Here is a 13034-nt window from a genome sequence, read left to right as displayed (position 1 = left end):
CATTTCATACAACTAGGGAGCAGAAGGGTAGGGACTAGCTACCTAGGAGAAGATAGACAAGATTAGCGTCTTACTTTCATGTGGGTCGTTGGTGAATTTTGATATAAATGGTAAAATCCTTGTGAAATGATAGGGGTCTAGTACTCCTACAATTTCCAATTTGAGGCTCTCTGCTCTCCTTCACCTTGATTCATACATATGGGGTACTTCTAACACTGTGATATCATCCCTCTTATCTTCTTCTCTTTACAGCTCAGAGTCATGGTCTCTTGACCTTCTGGGGTTCAGAGGAGACAGATTGACAGAGAAGTAGAGAGACAGAGTACTGGTGTATGTTTTGTTAAAATGTTTAACAAAGTTTGAGGAAGAAAGAAATACTGTGTTGAGCTCGATTGTGAGATGGAACAAGTACGAGCGAGCGTGAGGCCTAGAAAGGGGTTGTTTGCTTTTTGACCAAAAAAAACTTCTTGTCTGAGGTGCGTCGAAGGTCGAACCAATGGGTACGACAGGTGCTGGGTGTGATGTTACAACACTCGATGCCCTCTTCTTTCTTTCTTGCTCATCCCTCACTCCTCCTCAGCCCTGCTAAATATGGGTCCTCCCCATATTTTGAGATGGATTGTATACAATGACAAAGGGAATTTTGCTTTTCTTTATATATATTTGTCTGAACTCTGAACATGAATAAAGTTGAGAGAAATATTGCTACTAAACAACGAAAGCCTGTGCTACTACTGTTAGCTTCCTTCGCCCAACAGAGAATATGGGGAGAACCCATGGGAAGACCTGTCCAGCTTTGTCTTGTAGCATGTCTGTTTGTGGATCCCACTATGTCTATTTAGTAGCTTCCTCCTTTGTTCGTGGTGTGATGGGATCATGGGAAGACGAGGTTGAGACTGTTAGAATGAAATCCTAATTGCTCTTTGTGTGTGTGTGTGTGTGTTCTCTCTGTTTGTCTTATTGTCTGTCTTTCTCCATCTTGTCCTGCTCTAGTACAGAGTACTTTGTTTAAACACTGTACGCCTGTTTATCTGTCACAGGAGTTCACGAAACCTACATTACAAATCTCCTACCATCCAGCCCCAGTCTCTCCATCATTGAAAATTGATGTCTTAACTATCAAATTGGCAGTGCAAGAGAGGCATCTGAGAAGCTTCTGTTATTTCCTAAAGAACAAAACAAGCAGTCATCATGAACTCTTTTCAGATGTTCTTCCTCTACCTGATGATGTTCATCATCCTTGTCCATAACATTGGAGTAGTACAATCAGGTATTGTAATTTACAGTTTTCATACATTACTATCTCTCAAGGTTCCTTACTGTTTCTTTCTTAGTAAGAAGTCTCAGAAAACTCATGCATGTTCATCCACTCACAATTCCTGGTTTCCTCTGTTAGGTCCTTCAGACGTGCTTCTGCGAACTGTGCATGCAGACAACCAGTCGACGACATTACCACAGTCCTACTCGTACAATAGGAAGCTTTTAGTACAGGGTAATGGTCTCATCTCAATAACAGTCCTCCAAGTTCAGTAGCTTCTCTGAGAGTATTGAATATCTACGAATTGAAGGGTCTATTCTTTTTTTTTTCTTCTGTATTGTTTTGTATATATGTCTGTTCTTTTTATCTCCTTCTGTTTCTTTAATGAAGGGTCTTCAGGGAGTTGCACAAATAGGGATTTAAGCATCTCACAGAGCAGAGACTCAACGTCAGGAATCCCTCAGTACATAGTTCAGATCGTCAACACCTGCCTCTCTGGCTGCTCTCCATCAAATATCCATCTCCACTGTGGCTGGTTTGCCTCTGCGAGGATAGTAAACCCAAGAACCTTAAAGAGACTCTCCTACGACGATTGTTTGGTAAATGCTGGAAAATCTTTGAGAAGCAACCAGATTATCCGGTTCACTTACTCAAACTCCTTCATGTACCCACTCTCATTCAAGTCTGCTACGTTTTGCTGATGAGCTGAGCAATTTCGTCAAACCATCAAAATCAATAAACTGATGAAAAAAAAGACCCAAGTCTGACTCAAACCCATTTCAAGTAACCCAAAACTCAAGACCACTCATATCCCAAAACCCCAAAGTCCAGAGACCCAGAACCTAAAAAGACGAAAAACCATTGCCGCAGCTTTCTACAGGTTAGAAGCTAGTTGAACCTGACTCTGCCGTTCAAACTTGCATTAATCATGTTAGATCCATCTTCCTTACTTTTATTATTAATTTATTGTACTGTTGACATGTTGCTGCTGTGACCACTGTTATTTCACCATCCATATATATACATATACACGAGGATTTCATCATACTGGGTTCTCAATTCTCGAAGTCAAAGACTACTGTTCAGGTGATTACATGAAGCAAGAAAAAGGGTACCAGACAGACACTATTTCTTTTGCAGAATATCCTGTGCATTCATTCTCTCTTTCTAAGTGTATTTCGAACGGATGACTGGAACAGTTCAGACAATGTCAGTATGAGTAGGATTCAAAAAACGAAAAAGAGAAAGTAAAACGGAGAAGGATGTTGAAGTGTTGAAGTTGGGTTGTCTGTATTTCTGCTTCTCTTCGGAGGAGAAATCAGCTCAACGTAATGTAGGAGTCGTCCACTGTCCAGATGATCTGCTGTTGACGTGTTTTCATAGTTCTGCACTTCTGCTGTTAAGTCGCTTTACCTGTGAGATAATGTTGTTTTGGTGCTGTTGAATCTCTTTGTACAAAAAAAAGTAAGGGAGAAATCAATTCCTTTGTTTGTTTGTATGTCCAATTGATACCGACTTTTCCTTTTTCTCTTTCAGATGCCCTGGTAGAAAGGAACATATTGGAACTCGAGTGGTCAAATAAATGAACGGCGATGATTAATGTGATCGATCTGATCCACTGTAGTTAGTAAAACCATCTGATCAGATGGATTGAAAAGTCGTTGTTAGGGAAAATGACTCGTCGTTTATACTTTATAGTGCGAATCAATTTCCCCTCTGTATCTGTATGCATGCATCAGCTCTTCAACATTCCAAAATGATCTTTCTCGTGGGGCCCAATAAACAAATATTGTGAAAGCGAACTTTCAAGGCATATTGGAAGGAGATGCATGGGCACGGGCAGATGGGCTCCTTCCCATATGCATGAACAAGGCCTTTGCTTTCAAGTTTCAAGCCAAAATTAGTGCCGTGAATGGGTCGGGTCCGACCCGATTGACCCAAATTGATTGGGCTGCTTCTGATTTCAGGATTTGGAACCAATTCATCGGTTCTAGTTCCTGATCTATTGTCCGGATTATTATTGGGTTGGAATTGGTTCTATTCAATTCCAAATTGATTCAGACCTGATTATCCCAAATATTGATTGATCTAGTTCTGAGTCAAAAATTACATATCTTATAGGTTTGGTTTGGTTATGGTTCCTTAATATTTTTTTGTCATATTGATTCCAATTCTACAACGACCCAACCCATTAACCACCCTAGCTAAAACCCTCTCATTTGGGCTTTTAATCCCTTGCGTGAGGCTCTAGCTATAGCCCTGTGGCACTTAAGGAGATTGACAGAGTATATATTAATAGTATATTAGTATGTCATTTATTTTGTTAAGAAAAAGAAAATTTTATTAATACAAAAGAATAAAGAAGGGGCAGGTAACCCGATCCACAAAGATACATTAGGTGCAAAGTTGCTTTATAAATCATGGTTTTAAAAAACGATTTGAAAGTGGAATTATTCTGACCATCGGTTTTTGGGTTGACGGTTTGATCTTCTGGTTTGAATGGATGGCTCATTCTAAGAAAAATAAAATAAAAAAAGTAACCAAAGACCATTGAACGGGTTAGTGGGTTGACGATTTGGCCGCCCAAGTCAATAGGTCGTTGACCAATTCAACGGTTTTTGGCCAAGGACTGGGTTTGGAGTAAAACGGAACCGGTTGCCTAGATGGTTCCCAAGCCAACCAGTCTGACTGTCCAGGTCAACAACGGTTCAAAAACAATTTAAACCAAAAAAGAAAGAGAAACTTAAGGAGTATACTGAGGGTGATAACCCTTTTTTCCTTGTCGACCTTCGAACTTGGACTATCTCTTGTGTTGAGAGCACTCACCTGACTCTCGAACAATTGTATTCAACCAATATATTAATACATCAAAGAGACCACAACCAACCGTGATCTTAGGTGGCGTTTGATAAATCTAAAATCTGAAGTCTGAAAAGTTAAATAGATATTGTCTGAAATCTGAAAAGAGGCATAGATGCTTTTCTACTTTTTAGAGGCTCTGAATCCATAAGTTTATTTGTGTTCGATCAACCCTTTACCATTTGAAATTCATTGATTTTACTATTTTACCCCTAGAACATACTATTTGAAAATGTTGAATTCAATTTGCATTATCTCATAAAAAAAATTCAACCACAAAATAATATTGAAACAATACAAATAATAAATAATAAATTAAAAATTACTAATTATTAAATGAAATGATTAAAAAAAATTAATGACTATAAAAATATTAAAATAAATAATAGTTAATTATTTACACAAATAAAAATTAAAATAACTTTTAAAAATTAATGAAATAATTAAAAATTACTAATTAATAGAAATAATTAATATTTAGTAATGATTAATAAAAAATAATTCGTTCATGGTATTAGAGCCACGAACCACCCAAACCTCCCACAACATCTATAACTCCTTTGAAAACTCAAACAACTCGTTGTCACAAGGCTCCACACTTTCTTCCTCTCTGGTTTTCGGAAACAGCAACCTCACTCACATGGTCTCCATCAAAATGGATGCCAAAAACTATGTGTCATGGAAGTTTCATATTTTCCCGATCCTTCAAGGTGCAAACTTGACTGGTTTCGTTGACGGCACATCTCAATGTCCACTTGGGAAACTTAAACTCCTAGCAAATTAATCAACTCAGCCCATACCCCATACCCTTTGGGTTCAGCAAGATCAACCGTTAATGGGGTGGCTTCTTTCCACATTAATAGAATCGGTAATTGCACAACTTGTTGGGTGCAAGACTCGGAGAAGTTTGGCACACTCTTGGAACCCTATATGCCTCACGTTCAAAGTCTCACATTATCCAACTTGGGAATCAAGTAATGGTGGTGACTTAATGGAAACTTACCTTAAGAAAATCAAATCGATCTCAGATAATATCTCTGCTGCCGACTCTCCTTTATCTGCCTCGAATTCTCACTCACTATACTTTGAACGGCTTGGGTGCTGAGTATGATGCATTTGTCACTACCATTCAAATCCAAGAAGCCCAACTCTCAGTCACAACCATCAACTTATACAGCTACTAACTCTCCGCACGCCCAGTTCTGATGACTGTTGGTACCCTAACTCTACAGCAACAAACCATATTACTTCCGACCTCGGGAAGCTCAAATTACACTGATTTTGAAGGGGGAAAGTTGGTCAATGGGATTTTAGTTCTCATTGATCACGAATCCCATGTTTTTCTTTTTAGATTTATGTGGGGACCAGGAAAAATGTATTTTCTTTGTACCCATCTCTAGGAGGGGTAAATAACTTTCCCACCAAGGGGGAAAGTTGCCAACACTTGAATGGGACAAAAATGCCCCTTTTAATAATGAATTTTTATAAATAAAATGGTCATTGTCTTATTTACATGAGAAATAAAAAGAACATGGGTAAATGTACTTACCTTGATAAGTGTTTCCTATGAAAAACTTACCCAGGTAACTGCATTTACCTGGGTAAGTAAGTTACTGAAAAGCAAACAAGGCCTGAAAGATATCCTTCATGTTCCTCTTATTCACAAAAATCTATTGTCTATTGCACAATTTGCTTCTAGTAATTAGGTATTTTTCGAGTTTCATCCCACTATTTGTGTTGTGAAGGATCAGACAACGGTTGCTCCACTCCTTCAAGGACAGCTTAAAGATGGTCTCTACCTGCAGCTTCCTCTTAATTTCAATTAATAAAAGCCCATTAGGAAATAAAGCTTTAGTATTTGATCCTCCCATTGTTGATTCATCCCTTTCATTTTGTAATGCATGTGCACAAGAGAAGTGTCATCAACTCTACCTGCCTCCATCAACCACCATATACTCACAGCTGTTGGAGAACTTGTGGTTAACTAACCTTTGGGTGTTTTTTATAATATTCCATCGTCATGTGGAAAAATTACTTGGTTTAATTCTCTATTAAAACCTTACAATCCACATGTACCCTCAAAATGGCAAGATAGTGCGTAATCATAGACAGATTGTTCAACTATAACTGACATTGCTAAGTCATTCCTCCATGCCTCAAAAACATTAGTATGGCGCATTTGAGACTACTTCCTTCTTGCTGAATCGACTTCCTTTGCAAGTTTTACATATAACAAATCCCCCCCATGGTGAATTGCTATAAGAAATGAGTTTGATGCCCTTTCTTCGAAATTGCACATGGGATCTTATACCATAATATTGTAGGTTATAAATGGGTTTACCACATTAAGAGATAACCTGATCGTACCATTGACCGATTTAAAGCCCGTTTGGTTGCTAAGGGCTGTCACCAATGGGAAGGGTTCGACTACAACAAAACTTTCAGTCTCATTGTAAAACCTACCACCATTCAAGTGGTTCTCAGCTTGGAAGTGTCCTATAACTGGGAAATTCATCAAATTGACATTTGGAATGAGTTCTTACATGATGAGCTCTCTGAAGAGGTGTACATGTGTCAACCACCAGGATTCCACGATCCTAATCGCCCAGATCACATCTGTCATTTGCACAAATCTATTTATGGGCTGAAGCAAGTCCCTAGGGTGTGGTACTCCAAACTATATCAATTCTTACTCTTGCAAGGCTTCTTCTCTTCCAAATCGAAATCCTCCCTCTTTATCCTAAAAATTGTTGATGTCACATGCTATGTTCTCATTTACATTGTTGATATATCTTGCTTACAGGATCCAATATCTCCTTTATATCCTCACTATTGGCCATTATGAAAAGTCAATTTGCAGTCAAAGAACTTGGCCCATTGTCTTACTTTCTTGGAATTGAAGCCATTCGAACACCCTCAGGTCTGTTTCTCAGTTACCGCAAATATGCCCAAGATCTCCTCCATACCCTTTCTCTCGATGGTGTCAAGCCTATCAAAACTCCTATGTCCGCCTCCATGCACCTCTCTTGCCTGGATGGAGCTCCCTTACTTGATCTGTCTCAATATTGCCGGGCTATTGGGGCTCTCCCATATCTCTTCATTACCCGCCCGGATCTCTCTTATGTTGTAAACAATGCGTGTCAATACATGCATGCTCCTATCACCTCACATTGGGAATTTGTTAAATGCATTCTTCGGTATGTTAAACACACCATCATGCATGGACTTTGCATACTTCCATCTCTCTCCCTAGCCTTTCACATCTTCTCTAATTCAGATTGGGCGGGTTATGTTGATGATCGCCTCTCGTGGGGGGTATTGTATCTTTCTCGATGATAATCTAGTTTCTTGGTCTTCAAAGAAACATCATATTGTCTCCAAATCTAGCACAAAGGCTTAGTAATGCAGCCTTGCCTTAGCCACCTCTAAGGGTCTCTGGTTCCATTCACTTCTCACTGAACTAGTGTTTCCCTCATTGCACCTCCCACACTATGGTGTGACAACATTGGTGCAACTTCCCTTGCTACCAATCACGTATTTCATGCATGAATGAAACATATTGTCAGCACCCAATTTTTACTCGATCCCTTCACTCTACCTCTTCGCACCCTCCTTCTAGACCCTAAAACTTGGAATTACAACCAGATCAAATTGAGACTTTACAAAGTCAAAAATTCCTCTTTTAACACAATCTACATGACAAATAAAAACCTAGATATCAACATCGACGTCCAATCAAATATGGCCTATAGACTTAGAAAACTATAAATTAATCACACAACCATTGTTCATCACACCAACTTCCTTTGTAATAGCCCTGATCCAAGACATCCATTGCCTCAAGATTACTAGGATACAATTTCATTATAAGTCTACAACGACCAATCTCAAAAGTGTCAAGATTTCATTATGATGGCCCTACACAATTAGAATTAGAAAGCCTAGATTAACCATTTATTTTTCAAATCAAAACCATCCACTTGACTCCTCACCTTAATCCGTGCCTACCCACTAAATTTCATCGCAAAATTCCCTAGTTTGACCCACCATCAAGCCTAGATCCTATTTCAGCAAATCTCATTAATTAGAGCTTATCATCCATTATCCCAGCTTCATTTGACCAATCAGACATCACGGTTGTGTTTGGAAACCCAAAAAAAACCCAAAACATCAAATTTCATGGCCGAATTCCTCCATTTTACCATTAAAAAGGTGAGATTCCATTCCAAGTCGTCTCGTTAACTGATAAACCTTGACACAAACTAAATCTGTTAGTATATACCTCTAGTCAAAGATCCATCACTCCCATCAAATTTAGGCCATTCAAAAGTTCCTACCCACCAAATTTCATCCCCAAATTCCCCCGTTTGACCTTTCATCAAGTATAGATTCTATTTCAATAAATTTAACCATTGTATTCAGAGACCCCAAAAACCCTAGCATGTCAAATTTCACGACCTGATTCGTCCGTTTGACCCTTAAACTAGGAAAATACCATTTCGATGCGTTAGATTGAATCACCACCTCATACCCATTCTTGACTTGTTCAAACACTTGGACCAATGAAATTGAGCGTAATAAACCCAAAGGTAGCCCCACTTAAAACTAAGAAAAGACAAAATAGCTTTTAAAAGTTTATCAATTTTACTTTTTTTGCCATTAACAACCCCAAATACGAGACTACCATGCACAAAACCCATGAAAACCACCCCCAAATCGAAGAAAACATTTCACTAAAGAATAAGGCTTGATTGGGCACCATTTTCTTTGAAAAATCTTTATCCATTTTTGTAAAAAAGTTGTGTTCAAGCCCATGTCCTTGGATTGGACAAATTTTAGAACTCCCCTCTTCCCTTCTTTATAAATACTAATCCAACTCGAGCTCAAGGGGGTATAAAGAAAGAAAGAAAAAACAAAGGAGAGATCCAATAATCATTTCCAACTCTCGTAGGTGCCCTATTCGCAAGAAAACCCCCAAGCATTTGAACCCAAAATTCCAAATTTATTCTACTAAGTTTCAAACTTGAAATTTGCATGAAACCTTCATGCATTCAATAGTTTCAAATCTCTTTCGAGCTCATACAACCACTCTTTTGTTCGGTTTGACTATTAGAAAACTCCTATGAAGGTTGTACACGAGAGGTAAGTCTCTCATTTTAACATTTGAACATGATTTTGTAATCTTTGTTCTTAGTTTAGTTTTTGGTTGCTTAAAGTCCCAAAATCATAGAAAATTTGCATTCCTAGTTTCCTCCAGATTCAGAAAAAGAGGTAGAGAGGTGAGGGTCTTACGGAAATCAAGACCTAAGACCTGATAACATCACTTCAAATCAATTTTGGGTGAAGTTGGGAGTGCTTTCGCTTGATTTCAGAAGCTCTGAGCAACTATTTTCAGTGGTATTTCGTTAAAATTTGAGCCCGAACAATTCCTATGTTAGGCCACTATAGCAGATTGGAGAGGGGGTGCCTAACACCTTACCTCTCCCAATTCCTATATTCAGTGTCATTCTCAAGGAGAACAGAGTCACTATCGAAGCGAGTAAATCGATTTTTGAATCTAAAAATGATGGCTCATTTTTCTAAAAAATGGGTGAAGACTCCATTTCTTTGAATTGACCATGAGCTTCTCAGAACTCACACATATTGAGATTGATTTTCACTTTGTTCATGAACAGGTAACCAACCGATCTCTCCATGTGCGCTACATTTCCACCACTGATCAACTAGCCGACATGTTCACTAAGGATCTTGGTGGCCCTTGTTTTGAAACCATCGGGTCCAAGCTTTGCGTGGTTGCTGCACCCATCAGCTTGTCGGTGGGTGTTGAGAATAGTGGCACCTCAGATCCATGCAAAGCCACGTAAACAGCAGAGTTTGAATCTCAATCAAATTATTTTAAATTTTTGTTGTAACTTCTTATCTTAGTTTATCTCTTATCTTGTAATGTTACTCTTTATCTTATAACCTTATCACTTGAGAGCCTAGCACTCACCTAACTCTCGAACAGTTGTATTCAGCCAATATATTAATACATCAAGAGACCACAACCAACCGTGATCTGAATTCCTTCTATTTGTTTTCGTTCATCATGTAAGTTCTTAGATTTACAGGTTTCTTTTCCTTTTCTCTACTACCATCCACTCTTTATTTGGGTCATTGTTTTCCTTTGGAATATCATTCTCAACCGAATCCGCATCATTGCAGTTAGTGTTCTTCATATGAGTGATTGCAACTTTCATATTTAATGTTTGACCTATTTCAGGGGAACTCTGCGCTCTAAGTTGTCTAGAATAGCCAAAGAGATCTTGTAGTCATTTATTAATTCCAACCTTCATGTTATCACAACTCAATTGATTTACTATGGGAACAAAGAAATTTTGCTTTTCATCACCATCCTTCTACGATGTCTTGTTATCCTGTTGGCTTTCATTATCCTGGACTTCATACTCCTTTTCAGATTCTATATTGGAATTTCTTAGAACACCATCCTCGCTATCTTTGTGAGTCATATCTAGATCATGTACAAATATATTTGTGGCAATAGAAGGAGCTAACACATGCTCCTCATCATATGAATATGCAGTTGCTTGCACAAAACGTTGTAGATTCTCAGGCCTCACCCTCAACCCTAGGGTCAATTGGCTCTTGATGCAAAGCAGGTATAGGATTATCATCCATAGTTGTGGGATATTTTTCGCCTGGACTTCGATTGGAGTCTTCCTAGTCACCATTGGAGTTGCTGCTATTGGCCTCATCAAAGGTATCTACAATTGTCCCACCGATTATAGCCCCAGCCCCATCACAATTCTTTACATCTATATCAACTACACCATTATCAACATTAGCAATCTCACCTGGAATCTTCTCATCATCATTAATCTTAGGCTTAGCGATGGGAACATTTTGGTTCACCGCTGGCTTGATGAAACGCTTGCCCTTCTTCGAATTATCATCAATAGGTTTTTTCTCATCAATTCAATGTTTGGCTTTGCCTAGAGGTGTAAATTGGGTTGTTCTACGAACAGCCCGACGCGACACAACACAATAGCACGCGGACCATGCCAAGCCTGGCACGATGGTCCAGGCCATGCTGGGCCTGGAGTTCTAAGTTCACGGGCTGCCATGGCACGACACGACTGTGCGTGTCATGCCATCTCCGACATGGTATGCAGCACAGCCCGTGAGCCCGTAGCTATACAAGGGGGGTTTTTATAGAAATAACCCCCCCTCCAATAGCTATATAGAGGGTATTTATGTCTTTTGGTTTTGGGGGAGAAAGAATGACACAAATTCCCCCAATAGCTATATAACAGCTAGTTTGGGGGCATTTGACTAAAGTGATAAATAGCTTTACAATGACCAAAATACCCCCTCCAATAACTAATAAATAGCTAGTTTTTAGGATATTTTAGGCAATTGAATTATTTGCAATTCCTATAAATAGCCTTATCCTCTACCATTTTCAATTCCCACAGTGATAAAAGTCAAGAACAATAGGAGAAAATGAAGTCAATTTTTTTGTATACTCAATAGTTGTATAGCATTTTTTTCAAATTATTGTGAGTTTCGTTTTAATTTTATTTAATTAATTTGATATTTTTAATAATGTAATTTTTTTTTTTCAATTTGTAACTATATTGTATTTTTTATATTTTATTAATTTATTCTATTTTCCAAATTTCATATTTCATTCATCCAACCATTGTATGCTTTGTATTATTCAAATTTAAATAAATATAATTCCTATTTTTCTTCCAATTTGTTATTCACTTTGAGTCTTTTGTCTCTTTGAATTCTTATTTGGTTAAGTACTTTTTTTAATTTCTTTGTTAGATTTCTTATTTTTTTCAAATAGTTCCCAAAGGAAAATTAAATATTTTAATTTTACTTAACAAATAAATAAAAAATCAAAAATGTCAAAAAAACAAAAAAAAAAACAGTCTGACCCGGTTCAGCCCACGCCCAAGGCCCGACTTGTGGCCCAGCCCGACACAGTCCAAGCTTATGGCACGGGCCTGCACTGGCTTGGGCCGTGGGCTGTGTTGGGACGACCCCCCCCCCCCCCAATTATCCCTAGGGAGGGCGGCACAGCCCAGGACGCTACACCTCCAGTTTTGCCATGTTTGCATTCCTCAATCGAATGCCCTATATTTTATCAATTCACACAATAGGAAGGGAGGCTTTCATAAATAACCTCCTGCCATAAACCTTCACGATCAGTACTAATCCAAACCCTATTCTGGTGGTGTTTTAAAAGGTCCAACTTGACACTGACATGAGCCCCTAATGTTCCGGAGAGCGTAACTGTAGCCTAATCGAACTTAAGAACAGAACCAATAGCAGAGCAATAGATGTAAACATGTTTTCAACAAAAAATAATAATAATAATAATATGACAGGGAGAAAAGGAAAAGATATCCAAATCGGCACCACTGGAGGCTCCCAACCAGGTTCAAAGTCTAACACCCATTTAAAAAGACAAAAAGAAAAGGATTGAAATTGAAAAACTCACGCATCCATAACTTCAGAAAATCATTTAAGATTGTACGTTCACCTTGCTTCAGACTTGGCTGGACAATAGGAACATCAATGATTTATGATCGGCTTTGAGAGAGGAGAAAGTCGAGATATGACAGCGGCAAAAGGCAGAGAGGAGGAGGAAGATCAGTCTCGGGAATCGCCATGAGAGATGGCGCCTAGGGTTTTCTAAAAAAGCCATAGGCGATATTCAATAATGGTCATAGTATAGCCTATTTTAATACCTAAAAGTGGAAGCATTTCATTTTAGTTTTAGATGATACACTCAATTGAAATTGGCTCATTTAGGTTGCATACAGATCAGGCTGCACTTGGATTTGATGGCATAATTGGACAACCAAATTCCAATTTTTTTTTCTTTTATTTTTTGACATTTGAT

General features: G+C 38.4%; 1 long non-coding RNA gene across 1 annotated transcript; it reads left to right on the top strand.

Moving 5' to 3' along the window:
• The first annotated feature begins 1396 nt into the window (after nt 1-1396).
• On the top strand, nt 1397-2763 carry LOC148861275 (uncharacterized). Its single transcript, XR_016112402.1, has 2 exons — nt 1397-1492; nt 1649-2763. It is a non-coding gene; the product is annotated as an uncharacterized LOC148861275 (long non-coding RNA).
• Nucleotides 2764-13034: the final 10271 nt, after the last annotated feature.

The sequence above is a fragment of the Nelumbo lutea genome, chromosome 4 (genome assembly GCF_056320005.1).
Source record: "Nelumbo lutea isolate HS-2025 chromosome 4, American lotus-T2T, whole genome shotgun sequence".
Classification (NCBI taxonomy): domain Eukaryota; kingdom Viridiplantae; phylum Streptophyta; class Magnoliopsida; order Proteales; family Nelumbonaceae; genus Nelumbo; species Nelumbo lutea.
This window is presented reverse-complemented; position numbering and strand designations above follow the sequence as displayed.